Source organism: Tupaia chinensis, unplaced genomic scaffold (assembly GCF_000334495.1).
Source record: "Tupaia chinensis unplaced genomic scaffold, TupChi_1.0 Scaffold000489_1, whole genome shotgun sequence".
NCBI lineage: Eukaryota > Metazoa > Chordata > Mammalia > Scandentia > Tupaiidae > Tupaia > Tupaia belangeri.
In genome coordinates, this window is record NW_006160001.1 from 5,342,372 (window position 1) to 5,355,513 (window position 13,142).

Sequence of the window (13,142 nt, forward strand, 5' to 3'; positions counted from 1 at the left end):
GGGTTTCCCAAAAAAAAAAAAAAAAAAAAAAAAAAGATGAGAAAATTAGCTAAACAAAAATCTCTCTAAGGAAGACATACAAACAGCCAAAAAGCATATGAGGAAATGTTCAATATCCCTCATCATAAGGGAGATGCAGATTAAAATCACGATGAGATACTACCTAATCCCTGTCAGAATGGTGAAGATTAAAAATACAAAAAATGATGTGTTGGCAGGGACGTGGTGAAAGGGTTACTCTGCTACACTGTTGGTGGGAATGTAAATTGGTCCAGCCACTGTGGAAAACAATATGGAGGTTCCTCAAAGACCTTCAAATAGAAATACCATTTAATCCAGCAATCCCACTTCTGGGTATATACCCAAAGGACAGGAGAATGCTCAGTCGGAAAAAGTGCTTGCATATCAATGTTTATTGCAGCATTATTCATGATTGCTAAGACATGGAACCATCCCAAATGTCCACAAACAGATGAATGGATTGAAAAAGTGTGGCACATACACTCTGTCGGTATTCAGTCATTTAAAAGATAAATAAATAAATAAAACAAGACTCTGGCATTTGATAGAAAGTAGTTGAATATGGAAGATTTATTGCTGAGTGAAGCAAGCCAGGCTATGAAATAAAGATATTGTCCACTTAATATATACCAACTATATACACTCTATGGTAGAGATTGAAATATTGGGGAGCATAAAAGCAGTGAAAATAGTTATGGATGCTGAAGACAGTGTGAAACGGGGGGAGGGAAGGGAGAAGGGAGGAGTAAAGAGAAGGATAGCACAAGAACAAATAGAGAGGCATGACATTTTGGGGACACAGAAATAGAATTCTCAACTGGATGGGTCTGAGAAGTATTTCATGTTAGGTAAATTCTCTTTACAAGCCAAATGATGAATAGTGATTGAATGCTTAAAAAAATAATAATAACATGAAAAAATGAAAAGCTATGTGATGATGATAATGATGTGGATAGTAATGTCCCTGTCTTGACTGATACACATGGTAATTTGCTAGAAAAAGAAACATTATACACTGTGAATATGCATGTGATTAAATGTAACATAAAAAAATAAAATTACAAAAAAAGACAACACAAATAATAAACATGTTTATACCTTTCAAAAAAAATCCTCTTGTTTTAAAAAAAAGAATACATGGGGTTTTCAAAAAGTTCATGAAAATGTGTATTATGAAACTATGTGTGGATTTCAAAAATTGTTTGCACCAATATAAACTCATATTTTAATTCCATTTTTTTCACCAACATTTTGAGGTTTTTCTCCTATATGTGGGTGCTAGGGCAGAGAATGGTAGTACTATATGGAGTGCCAGGTATTTAGTAAGTGCTGAATAAATAGTAGATGAATGAATGAAGTGAGCCCAAGGCCTGCCACTTAGTAAATGTTGGCTGATCTGCAGAAGCCATGCTTTCTTTCTGTCCTCCCACCCCAAAGCCCCAACTACTGCTGTTCATTGTTCCAGACTTTGCAGACCCTTGCTCTATGCCTTGCTTCCTCTGTAATCCCTCATTGTATCTGTCATAGGCATAAAGAGTCTGCATTTTATTTGGGAGGCACCGGAGCAGAGCAGGAGTTGCTCTGTACAGAGCTAGAACATTATCAAAAAGAAAGGACTACATCCCGAAATAATTCCTAGAATCTGCAATCCATTTCAGAAAATGTAGAGTTTTCAAAATGAAAAATTCAGCATCACTGCACCTTATGGAGAAAAATGGGTGGCTTTTGAGAAGCTTTCTCAGACATCTGTGACACAGGCTCTGAATTCACAGACACCTCATTACCAAATGCCTGGAAGCTGGCTGTTTTATGCTCAGTGGCCCTCATCACATCTTAGGCTTGGACTGCAAAGATATCTGGGCTCCCAATTCATTATGGTGGTGACAGCAATGTTAAGAGTAGGGTGTGTACGTGCAAGAGAGGGAGAGATTCTTCATGGTGTGAAGCAGCTGGAGGTGCTTTGCATCTTCTTCCAGTCACGTTCCATTAGTTGAATCAGCAGAGAAGACTCAGCACTGACTTCCTCAAAGAATGAGCCTTAGAAGTCTTGATTTTTAAAACTTAGAAATGACTTGAAAGCTTTATTTGGTCTGCTACTCTAGCCTGATTGTCTGCTTTAGCATGAAACATGTAGAACAACACTGAGAATAAAATTGGGAATTGCAAACCACACATCAAAGTCAGCTTTTTAAAGTCACTGAAGACTGGACCAGCAAGTGATATGGCGGTTAAGATACCTGAATCTCACATGGCTGACACCATGGTTTGAGTCCCTGGTCCAGCAGCTTCAAAATCATGCTGGGCATGTGTGCATGCGTGCCCAAAATTCCGAGAAGAGAATAGAAGAGAAGAAATTACAACGTGGCGATCCTCCTGGGAGGGTGATTTCTCACTGACTCTCTCTGGTGAGCACACACACCCTACTGTAGACAAAAAAAATTAAATTTAAAAGTATAAATAAAAAATGCCTATTTTATATTTAAGTCCTGAAATCATTCTATTTCTAATTCAAGCCCCACTTCTTTTTCTTTTTCTTTTTCTTTTTCTTTTCTTTTTTTTTTTTTTTTTTGAGAGAGAGATGTTTGCTATAGAGCACAAGCACTCATTTGAGAGACAGAGAGACAGAAAGTAAGAAATGATCCCCAGGGGGGATGGCCATACCCCAGTCCCTTCTCATCTATGCTCCTCTTGGGATTTTGGTCATGTACACACACGCACCCAAGATCCAGGACCTGAACCACAGTCAACAACGTAGGAGTCCAGCACCTTAACCACTATGCCACCTGCTGGTTCCCAGATCCATGTTTCTAGCAGTTTTTCCTTTATGCCTTACTGATCTGGGCCAGTCAGTTCCCAAAGTTTAAAAGTCCTTATGCACAACCTGAAACAAGAGCAAGGTGAGGATACCAGCAGTTAGTGTAATGGCTATGTCACTGGGCTCCCATGTAGTTGAATGCAGTTCAAGTCCTGGATCCGATGACTTAAACTCATGCTGGGCACGTGTGCATGTGTGCCCAAGATCCCGAGAGGAGAATGGAAGAGAAGGAATTGCAGCATGGCCATCCCCCCGGGGGGTGATTTCTTGCTTTCTGTCTCTCTGTCTCTGTCTGTCTGGTGAGCGCACGCAGTCTGTGGCAAAAACCCCCCAAAAAAAAAAAAAAAAAAGAGCAAGGTGGGAACTGTGGCTTTCAGTGGGCAAACCCCACTGCAAGCCTGTACCTCTAACCCAGTGAACAATACCTTCCTCACCCAAAGCTACTCAGAATTCAAAAGTATTTGTCTGCCAATGCACATATGAACTAGTGAGATAGACTCAAAAGATCTTCCACTTTAGGTGACCAAATTCTCAGTTCAGCTGTGGTTGTGTCAGGATTTACCCAGTGCCAAATTTCATAATATGTAATCCCAACTAGGATGACTGGCAGCAGTAGAGTAATTTCTATAGATTTGGTAATAATACTATATTGATGTTAGTTTTCTGATTTTAATTAGTGCACTGTGTTTGTGTAAGGGAATGTCCTTGTTCTTAGGAAAATACTGTAATATTTAGAGGTAAAGAGGTATCATGTCCTATGGCCTTCAAATTTTCTTCTCCATGAGGTAGAAAGAAGAAAAAGACCACCCATTTTGTAGAAGGTAGAGATGCTGGCAACAGGGAAAACCAGATCAATGAGCTCATTAGAAGGATAAACTAAGGTGTCTACCATGATTATTTCTGTATTCTGGTCAGTTAATAAACAGTGGATGTTTTCAGACTAGAAAGATGTATCATGACTGTGACTTATTCTTAAATGATTTGGAAAACCTAGAAATATTTTGCATAGAGAAGAAATAAGATGATAAATCAAATGTAGTAAAACATTAGCAATTACAGTATCTGGGTGAAGGGTACATGGAATTTTTGTTTTTCACTATCAATATAGTTTACAATTTTGCTATAAGATTTAAATTACTTCATAATAAAGTTGCGAAAAAAAAAAAATCAAGGAAACTAGAGCTTTCTTGCACCTATCAGTAAAGTGACAGTGTTCAGTCATGCTAAGTGCTACAGAGTTTACCAGAAATGGCATCCTCTGTTTTGTCGTCACTGAGCTAAAATGACTCATTTCCTCTTTCAGGTAAAGAACTCTTCTCCTATTCATGGAGGCGAACACTCAGGATGCTCTCTACATAAACCATGAGGGTAAGGAGGACTTGACCACGTGCTCGTCTGTCTCACAACCCATCTGTCCTGCTGTCTGTTTTATCCAGGCAAGGAAGGGGACTCATGATTCACAGAGAACGTAATCTCAAACCAGTCAACAACCTCATTGTCACATTCTGCTGTCTTTAGAGACTTTTCAATCTCCCCAACCTGTCTAGCTCAGAAAACTTGACACTCATCCCCTCCTCTGTTTTTCTGAAAGAAAATATGAAAGCTATTAATATCGCCTAGTGGTACAATAATAGGAGATTTTTATGTTCTACATATGGTTTCTGTACTTGAGAGATTTTTCAACAATGACTGTGTTAATTTTATCACCAGGAAAAAAACAATTGTGTTCACTTTTATTTTTCTAAGCAGCTCTACACAAATTCTTGCTACGCAAATTCTTTCTGGCCTCTCCTTCAGTCTCCTAATATTGTCACTGCTGCTTTCTTCTCCCTCCCAGCCCATAAGGCAAGACTCACGTAGGACAGGCTCTGGGTTTTTCTCATCTTGCAATGGCAGGAAACTGCAATGCCAGGACCAGCCGGCAAATAGGTTACAAAGTATGACTGCTCTGTTTTACAGTTGGAGAAAACAAGTCCTATGGCTTGCTTCTGTGTGTACTGAAGTCGAGTACTGAGAAGGGCTTGACCTGTATAACCCCTAACACTTCCCTGTCTGTCAGAGAAGATAAGAACACATAAAAATAGGAAACCAACTAGTTTGTTGGTTGTAGAGATTTCTAGGTAATATTCTTCTGGGATTTCTTGGGCCCACTTCTGGGTATTCGCTAGTCTTCCAACATTAAAAAAGTGACAACCCTTTGAGAGCTATCTGCCACTTCATGTTGAGAACTTAGCCTGGACTTTCCTCTCTGGACCAGAGTTTCTCAGATGTGACACTGTTGGCAATCTGGGCTAAATGATTGTTTGTCATGAAGATGTTTTGTGAATTCCAGGGTGTTAGCATCCCTGCTCTCTCCCTACTAAATACCAGTAGGACACCACCCCACCTCATCTGTAACAAGCAACAACGTCTTAAGACATTGCTTAAGATTTCCAGTAGATGGACCAGTTGGTAGAGTAGTAGTAGTAAAGGTGGCTGGATCCCACATGACTGACTACATGGTTCAAGTCCTGGACCTGACAGCTTGAAAACACTGCACACACATAGGCATGCTTGCCCTAAAGGAAGGAGAAATGGAGAGGAAGGGATTACAGCATGACTATTTTCCATAGGGGGGTAGAGGGGTGGTATTTTCTCACTTTCTCTCTCCCTCTCCCTCTGTCTCTCCTTCATTCGTGCAAACACATGCACAAGTGCATGTACCCTGTAGCATTTTTTTTAAATAACACAATAAAATATTTTGGGAGAGGACAAAAGTTCTCCCATGACATAATGACAATAAAACAATGTTCCCAGGCATTGCCAGATGTAATGCAGGTGAGAGGAAAATCACATCTATCAAGAACCATTAGCTAACACTGGAACCAGCAGTTAGCGTAATGGCTATGTCGCTGGACTCCCAAGTAGTCAACAGTGGTTCACATCCCAGACCCGGTGGCTTAAAACTCACGCCGGTCATGTGTGCATGCGTGCCCAAGATCCCAAGAGGAGAATGGAGGAGAAGGGATTGCGGTGTGCCATCCTCCCTGGGGTGTGATTTCTCGCTTTCTGTCTCTCTGTCTCTCTCTGTCTGTCTGACCAGCACAAGCAGCCTATAACAAACACCTCTCAAAAAAAAAAAAAAAGAAAAAGAGCCATTAGCCCACACTGATCAATGTTGAGCCTAAGACCACGTGGCAGGCCTTGCTCACTTTCTGAGCCCTCTGAAAATCCAGGTGTGGTAGTGCACACCTATAGTCCCAGCTACTCACAAGGCTGCGGCAAGAGAGACATAATGAGACCACGTATTTTAAAAGAAAGAACCACTGCTTTGAGTTACCTTAATCCAGTAGGAACTTCTGTTTTTCATGAAATACAACAAAACTTATAGTGTTTAGAGTAATCATTGGCAAATACATGCAGAAAGCATTTTTGCAGTCACAAAATGCTTCGGGTATAACAGGACCCTTGGCATAATAGCCCTGCCTTGGGAGTACCTGATAATGAGTGTGGAGAGTCAACCCAGTCAGATTCTCCAAATTTCTTTCTCCTTTCTGGGCTTTTGCCCTCAATACCAAACACCTCATGATATTTACTTGAAGGAAAGGCTAATAAGGAAGAACAAGGTCATGTAGAATACTGTGAGTGGTTCTTCCTTCAAGAGCCTGAAGAGGTCCAGCAAGCACCTTATTGGCTGAATTGTATTACAAAACAGCAGGGGGTTTGGTTTCTATTTGGTATTTGTGCCAGGAAGCTTCAACAAGTTTGTGGAAAATGTATATTATAAGAAAGAACTATGTATAGATTTCAATTGTTTTCATTAAAATAAACTTGTATTTTAATTCTATTTTTTCACAACTCTTTTGAACTACTGTCAGATGTACTTACTTGTAAACCACTTTTTTGGATAACACATTTGACACTTAGCTTCCTATTTACTTTATAAAACTTGATACTTTAAAAATAAACAGATGCTCGTCATGGGCAATGGTTTAACCAGGATTTATTTGTTCTGTTTCTAAAATAGTGGAAAGCAGGTGAGGTGGTGGTCAGGTTGGCAAACCAAAGTCCTGAGAATAAATCCCGAAGTGCTTTCTGCTGTTTCCAGGGGTCCCCTGGGGCTTTTTATTCCTCTAGTTGATCTTCCTCTCTGACTTCTGCCCCATTGTATCTTTCACCTTCTACTCAACCCAGCATTTGTTTGCAAAGATGCTTCTGATGCCAGAGGGTATCTATGAAAACACAGGCAGGAACTTGAGAGCAATTATGTCTTCATCCAAGAAAAACAGAAGCAGGGCTCAGTTTCAGGGTGGAAAAGAATATCCAGAAAGCGATGTTCATTCAAGAATTTAGAGGAAACAGTCCTGAAGAGGGGAGACTAGAATGAAGAATAGAATTGCAATGCCTGTCCAAGACAGCCCAAAGTGGAACAATCCACTTTTGTGGCCTTTAATCTGGTTTCTGGTCTCTGACTTCAATGTTAACATTCCAGTCCCATTGCAGTGGTAATGATACTTTCTATCACTCCTTGGTGCCCTTTTTCCACACCCTCCATCCCTCCTGCCCTACAGGGTGGAACAAAACACCTCTCTGCCTGGCACACCAATTTCTTTGGCAAGAGCTCTGGGATCCATTGGGCTCTGCCCATTCCAGCCCTCCCACCTCCACTCCTTTCCCAAGTTCCCATCCACAGTCCCTGACCTTAAATGTCCTTAGACCACAAGCTGCCAGAAGAAGCTTAGAAGTAACCCAGGGCACTTGAGGATGTTCCCACCCATGGGGTATGCATTGAAATGTAGAGCACTATGCCCACAACCTTTGCACTCACAACATTAACCTGCCGGAGTCCTCAAATTCTTATAATTTGAGCCTCTGCTTTGACTAAAACATGACATTGCTCCTAGCTTACATACTTATCTAAGAGAAATAAGACCCTAGCTGTAGACAGCAAATTATGATACTGGTTCACTAATGCTTCTCTAAAAAGAAGACCTTGGGATTAAATCACAGGCCATAGATTTTGATTGCAATGGACAAAGAAAGAAATTATGATTTTGAGCTTTAAACCTGTACTGCCTAATACACAAGCAATCAATGTAAATTAATTGAAATTAAAGAATTAAATAATTTTTTAAATTTAGTCTCTTAGCCACACTGAGTACATTTCAAATATTCAATGACAACATGGGGCTAGTGACTACCACATTGAACAGAGCAGATATAGAACATTTCTATCATTCTGGAAACTTCTATTGGACAGTACAGCTCTAGACCAAAGCTGGTACTGGCAATGGGGAGGTCTAGAAAGAGAGATAGGTACCACTTGCTCTGAGAGAGAGATAGAAAAGAGTTGGAGAAGGATAAGAATTCCAAAAGGAAATGCAATGGAAGCCAAAGACAAAGTTGGCATGCTTTGCCCAGAGTAAACATGTATCCGCCCTGCCACAAAGCTCTCTGTGTTGACATCTGGAATAAGAGTGACTGGGTCAACTTTGGGCCCTGTTCAGGCCATACAAGCAAGAGACCTTGGCCTGAATCCTTAAGCAAGAGAGACGTGGAATACCACTCACACCCTGGAGTGTCTGGGCTCCCAGTCAAAAGAAAATCACCACTCTGGAGGCCCAGAGCAGTGGGACAGTATCCAGAAATCTACCCAGGGCCGAGGGTTTCCACATCAAAAGACATTTAGGAGACAAGAAGCATTTTCTCCATTTGGAGTTGGACCTTCACTCAGAGTCTGAGGAACGTGGAATGTTTTGAGGGACAGTTATCACCCCTTACTGATGACAGTGGAGGTGCAGTTGTCACCTTGGTAGTGTCAGTAGCTCATACTTGCATAGCACTTTGCAGTCATTGGAGTGCTTTCTCAGCTTTAATCCATCTCATCTTCACAGTAGTTGGCTGAGGAAAGCAGGGCAGATGGGCCCCTCTCAACATGATTCTAGAAGAAATTCATGCTCAGAAAGAGGAAGAGGGAACCAGCAGTTAGTGTAATGGCTATGTCGCTGGACTCCCACGTAGTCGACTGCGGTTCGCATCCCGGACCTGGTGGCTTAAAACTCATACCGGGTGCGTGTGTGTGCGTGCCCAAGATCCTGAGAGGAGAATGGAGGAGAAGGGATTGTGGCATGAGCATCCTCCCTGGGGGGTGATTTCTTGCTTTCTGTCTCGATGTCTCTCTCTGTCTGTCTGGCGAGCGTGCGCGCCCTATAGTGAAAATCTCTCCAAAAAAAGAAAGAAAGAAAGAAAGAGGAGGAGACATGCCAAAGTCACTTTAGCTGGTAAATGGTGAACCAGCCCTGGACACCACCCACCTATTCTGTTTCTATCACCTATCTCAGACAATGGGGATTACTTAGTATCTATCCAGTCCCCTTAGTGTGTGAACCCTGTAGAATGTGACTTCCCAGCAGATTATGCTACAAACTCAACTTGTATCCCACTCCAGGCCAAGGATTGAATCTCATAGACTCTTCCTTACAAATGAGTCATGCAAGCTGCCAAGCTAGAGGGCAAATGGACTCATGGCTAGGAAGCTGGTGTGATTTCTCCCAGCAGACACCTCCTCCACAAAGGCCAATATCCTGATAGTGGTGAAGGGAAAAGGGCACTAATGGCAGAATGAGCTCCAGGCCTGTTGAATCTGTTTTCCTATGTACAAGGCACAGGAAGTCGCTACTACCTTGGCCCCAAAACAGTCTGTAGTGGGAGACCTTTGAATGTGCCAGTAGATTTGGTTTTCTAGAAAAGGATTCAGAAAACTGAGTCAGAAGAGCCCATTTACAGAAATTCCTATCGATTAGGTCAAATACTTACGACTTATTTTCTAACTTGAAAGAACCTCTCTCCTTTGATGTATGAGAGCCTTCACGTGTTTGACTACATAACAGATCAGATGCTCTATTTTCCTTCAACATAGCATGCACACAAATACACAGATATGCAGAGTAATTATGGGATTTCCACTTCTAATGAGCTCTTATACTAAATTAACCTCTGTCCAGAAAACTGAAAAGAAAAAAATCAAAAGGATAATCAAACATATAAAGCAATACATAAGATAGTGACAAATAGGAAACTATTCATTTTCTTTTTTTCAGGACCAACAGATGGTGTAAGGATTACATCGCTGGACTCCCACATAGTTGTCCACAGTTCAAATCCTGGACCTAGAAACTTAAGACTCATGCCAGGTGTGTGTGTGCATATCCAAAATCCTGAGAGAAGAACGGATAAAAAAGAATTACAGCATGGCCATCCCCTAAGGGGCATGTGTGGGGAGGAGAATTCTCACTTTCTGTCTCTCTGGTGAGCACATGTGCCCTATAACAAAAATCTCTTAAAAAAAATATTTACTCTTTTTTTTCTTTAAGACTTTTGCCAGAGAAAAAGAGAGACGGCATCAGGAAAAGTAATAAATCACCTCCCAGGGAGATGGCCATCCCACAGTCCTCTCTCTTCCATTCTGCTCTCGGGATTTGGGGCACACACGCAAGCATGCCCAGCGTGATTTTCAAGCTACCAGGTCCAAGACTCAAAATAAGGTTGACCATGTAGGAATCCAGCCACCTTAACCACCATGCCACCTGCAGGGCCTAAGGAAACTATTCATTTAAACATGTCCAATAAAGCAGTATCCAGCAGCACACCCATTTGCCTTCCCTCTGCAGCAACATCCTCATGCTTCTCAGCCGGCTCCCACCTCTCTCCACCACCAAGTCACTGGATTTGAAAATTAGAACACTGAGCTGTCCTTGCCAACTTTGATGAAATATCCCTAAAGCCTCATGGGTCATGCTGGGATGCTCCGCTCTGGAAGCTCTTTTTGTCCCCAGAGCCTAAAGAAGCAATGACTCCAAGCCTCCTTCTTAAATCTTCCTGTGACCTAAGGCCCCAATTAGGATGCCATAGCTGCAAACAACAGCAACATGTGTGTCTAACAGTGGGCACGTAACACTCACCCTAACCCTCACTGGAGAAGTCCTCAGAAAACCAGTTCCAGGTTTCACTGCCTAACTGACTCATGCTACCTCCAAGGACCCAGACTCTTTCCATCCGGGGGAGGCTTCCCCTCCCCACTTTCTTTTTCTACCAGGAAAGAAAATCTTCCTTAGCGTCCCCAGAAAACTACTTCTGTGTCTCAATGGCCATTATAGGGTGGGATACCCACTCTTAAAGCAAATGAGACTACCATAATTCTCCCAAACTAGTAACTCCTCATCCCCTCAGGCTGAACACCTGATACCTGAGAACTGGACTCTGAACACACACAAGAAAGAAAGCGTTGTTGGAAAAGCAGTTGGCAGTGTCAGTTATGTACAGGGCTATGATTTACAAAATAAGGGCTTTCTACTCTTCTCCCCATGGCAGCTTCCCCAGGGACGTCCCTCTGACCTCCTAGACCAAGTCAAATCTGCCCACTGTTGGCTTTCATGGCACATGGAGAGCTGCTTTGTGGGATTTATGTCACTTATGTTTGTGTCTTACCAGCTTCTATTTTCACCAGACTGTAAGTACTAGGAGGGCTGTTCCAGCCCAACGCTGAATACTCAGACACCTGCCCATACCTGCTGCATCATAGATCCTCAGTCAGTATTTGTCAAAGGATGGAGGGAGGGAAGGATGGACAGAGTGAGAGACAGATGGATGGATGTTTCAGGTGCTAAATAGGTCGACCTCGGTAGTTTCTGAAAATGCATTTTTTAAAAATTGAGTCCTGGTTTTTCAGCATTCTCTGCATTCTCACTCCATGATCCTGCACTGGAAGGACGTATTGCCCCTTCAGACTCAGCCTAACGGCCCAGGCCATTGCCTCCCTCATTAGACAGATGGCTTTTCTGCTAAGAGAGGGCTTCTGAGGAAAGCTGAGTAAATGGAAAAAAAGAATGAATATAAGCCAGTAAGAGAGCCAAGCAATTATTTTGCTAGCTAAGTAGCCCAGATGTTTTGAATGAAGAAGCAAGTCGAAAGAACATATTGTACGTGAGTGACTAAACCAGGTAGAGACAGGATGTGCTTGTACAAGATGGAGCAAAGTGAAGGGAGACAGGAACTTTAGGACTAGTAGTGATGTCAGGAGGCAGAAGAGATGATCAGACTTCTTAGCAAAAGGCAAAGTCTTTCTCCCAGCTTCCAGGTTCTCTTGCTTGGCATGACAAGGATAAACAGAAGCTGAGGGATCAGAGTAAAACCAGCACCAGCTCCTTAAAGAGAACCTACTGAATTTACCGAGCTCATTTTTAGTAAGAGGATCCAACTGTTTTCTTTTCTATTTTTTTTTAAGAGACATGTTTGCTATAGAGCACTTACACTCTGAGACAGAGAAATAGAAAGTGAGAAATTACCCCCACACACACCCTCCAGGGGTGATAGCCACACAGCAATCACTTCTCCTTCATTCTCCTCTCAGGATTTTTTTTCTTTTGGTCATTAAATAGGTATTTTTCATATTTTTTTAAATTTCAAGAAAAGCAGTTTTAACTTTAATAAATCAAAATCAAAAAAATTCTAAGAAAGCTATCCTTAAAACTTAAAGCCAGGAAACAGGTTAGGATTCTGTTCAAATAGTAGGTACATGAACCTATTGGCAGTTCAAGACAAGACAAAAATCCTTAAATCCAGAAAACAAAGCCTAGAAGGAAATCAGTAATGCTGTCGTCAAAAGTCAGAAGATTCTATCTCACCAGTTCAGTCTCATATACTTAATCTATCTTGTGTTGTGGTCTGATCTTCCTAATTAAATTCTAGGATATGATATTCAACTCCAGACTTGTCCCTACCATTAAGTTAGTCATTTTCTTTGTTGTTTTTGAACTCTTATTTCTGTGTGTCTGTATTTAGTTCTCCTGGTATAGCAAGTCTTTCAAAACTTCTTGGAGATCTGGTCTGGTGTTGGTAAATTTTTTCAGGTTTTGTTTACCTGAGAATGTCCTTGTCTTTTCTCATATGAAGAATAATTTTGCGAGAACCAGCAGTTAGCGTAATGGCTTTGTCGCTGGACTCCCACGTAGTCGACTGCAGTTTGTGTCCCGGACCCGGTGGCTTAAAACTCAGGCTGGGCACGTGTGCGTGCGTGCCCAAGATCCCAAGAGGAGAATGGAGGAGAAGGGATTGCAGCATGACCATCCCCTCTGGGGGGTGATTTCTTGCTTTCTGTCTCTATGTCTCTCTCTGTCTGGCGAGCGCACGCGTCCTGTAGTGAAAACCTCTCCAAAAAAAATAATAATAATAAAAATAAAAATAAATTTAAAAAAAAGAATAATCTTGCCAGGAACAATATTCTTGGCTGAAATTGCTTTTCCCTTAACACTTTGAATATAGAGATCGG

General features: G+C 41.7%; 1 protein-coding gene across 3 annotated transcripts in view; it reads left to right on the forward strand.

Moving 5' to 3' along the window:
• Positions 1-13,142, forward strand: part of PRLR (prolactin receptor) — a 203,513-nt gene that overhangs the window by 155,486 nt on the left and 34,885 nt on the right. For all 3 annotated transcript variants that reach the window (XM_014590838.2, XM_027774884.1, XM_027774885.1), the window contains exon 2: positions 4,140-4,204. The gene's annotated coding sequence lies outside the window, so the exon portion shown is untranslated. The remainder of the gene's footprint in view (positions 1-4,139; positions 4,205-13,142) is intronic.